The following is a 2,292-nucleotide window of genomic DNA, read 5'->3' on the forward strand; positions in this document are numbered from 1 at the left end:
GCTCTTCCTATTTAAATCCCCATTGCAATTTCAAATACCAGACTGTCCTAACCTATTTTGCAAAGTTACTGTGTGATGTAAAACAGCTGCTGTGTTCCCCTTTCAGAGGTAGTATTTCAGCAGTAGATGTAGCGATGCCCTGCCAACCACAGAAGGGGGCTGTGGCAGCTGTGAATTCTGTTTCTTCTTCTTCCACTTACTCACTATGTGACCCTCTCTTTGCCCTGAAGCTCCCTCCCTCACTTCCCCCTGTAAAAGCAATAGTCTCAGAGGAGCTAAGAGGCTAATTAGTGTTTGCTGGAAAAGTGCTCTGAGCAAGTCTGATGAAAGATGCAAGAAAAGTGTACAAAGCAGTATTCTTCTTTTAGGCCCTAATCAAAGAGATCATTGAAGTCAATTGAAAAGCTTCCTTTTACTTCAGTGGGCTTTGAATCAGACCTCCAGCCAGACCTCACTCCTTGGGTTGCATGCATGTACTGCTTCCTTTGTTCAGGTTCAATGTCATAATCTAATTGTAGCCTGTGAATTCAAAGGAAAAAAATAATATGCGGGTCAAAGTGGGTTTTCTACTGAGTCTGTAGAAATTCAACTTCCCATATTTTTTTTTGAACTCTGCAGTGACTTTAGTTTTTTATTTTTATTTTTTTACCAAAATGTCAGTTCAAAACCCCTGCTAAAGGTGAAGAACCCACCAAGCTGAGTACTGTACAAATATCAGAGAAAAATTAGTGCCTGACCAACAGATTTTACAATCTAAACTAGCAAACGTGTACTATTAGTATGGCCAGAAAGGGTTAAAGCTTCTAAAGGTACAAGCTAATGGGCTTTTTTGTACCATCTGAAGTGAAAAAAAAAACAAAACAAAAAAACGGTCACAGCCAGTTAGCCACATTAAATGAGTGCTCAGGAGCACATCTGCAAGCTAAGCATATAGAGCCCCCCTCCCCTTTGCCTGGTTGCTTCTCTATGCCACAGCCCCCTGTGCAGTCAGAGAAGATTCCATAAAGTGCTGATATTTGATTCCCTGTTACAAAGAAAGATTTCAGGAGAAAGAGAAACCCTCCATCAGCCAGGTAGGTCTGATACGTTCATTGTCTTGCCCAAGTAAACTTGGGTGCTGAAGTTAGGAAACTTTGAGTCTGCACACTTCATTTACTGGGTGGTTTACAGTTGCCTGGATATCCAGATGGGAATCTGATCAGGCAGAATTTGGGAACTACATTTGTTTTTCAACCTAGAAGTCTTGGGGGTGTGATTTGGGCACTAGTTCCATCAGGATGAAGGCTGTGGGGAGGCAGCGTACACACAAATGCTGCATTGGCAGAACCACTAGAGAGGAAAACAAATATAATCTTGCAAATAGCTTTTTAAATCCTGCACTAAACATCTATGTTTGTGCCAAGTTACCAATGCCTACAGACTGATGGGAGAATTTGATAAGCAGCAGTGAGCTTTGACTAGTAAGACGTATTGTTACCCTGGCATCTTTTTTTCTTAGGGAGTCAAATCTTAGCTATGCAATTAGCAAACACACTGGTTTCCAAACCTTCTCATGACTAAAAGATTAGTCAGAATGCTTTGCTAGCATTTCTGGAATCAAATCATTTGTTATTTGTTAATATCCTGACAGTTGCCATATATTTGTGAATAAGGGTGTAGATACTGGAATTTTCTGAATGTTGGCATAAATCATTACTCACACAGAAAAGTCATGTTAAATAATGATGTTTGTTTTCCTTTATTCTCTATTTAAAATGTGTCAGTTGCCTAATCAGAAGGCAGAAACAAAACCATGTGACTTAGATGACTGATCAATTAGCAAATCTAGTCAAAGAGAACAATCAGAAAAACACTGTTGTCCAAAACTTGTTCATCCCAAACTTTCCATTTTTTCCTTAGAGCCATCTCTATGTTTCTCCCACCCTTCTTCTCTCTAGGGAATATTTCTGTGGAGCATTCCTAATCCATTACCCTCTCCCCTGTCAGAATCTAATCCGAATCCATTGTCTCAACCGGCTTTCGATCCAGCCCCTCAATCCTTCCTACAAGAAACCTGTCTGTCACTTACTTATGGAACTGCTCACTTATGTGTAGTGGAAGAGATCTAATGTTGGCATGTAAGATCTCTGAAACCAAACCTAGGAACTGCTGTTGGGAGATAACAAAAGATAATTTAATGTAAGTAACAGAAAAGAAACATGTAGCTAATATACCTTGTGCCCACCAAGATGTGCATCTATCACCACCTTCAATTCATTTCAGTCATGTCTTTCCCCAAATTCCTAATCTAGG

Source organism: Alligator sinensis, unplaced genomic scaffold, assembly GCF_000455745.1.
Source record: "Alligator sinensis unplaced genomic scaffold, ASM45574v1 scaffold442_1, whole genome shotgun sequence".
Classification (NCBI taxonomy): domain Eukaryota; kingdom Metazoa; phylum Chordata; order Crocodylia; family Alligatoridae; genus Alligator; species Alligator sinensis.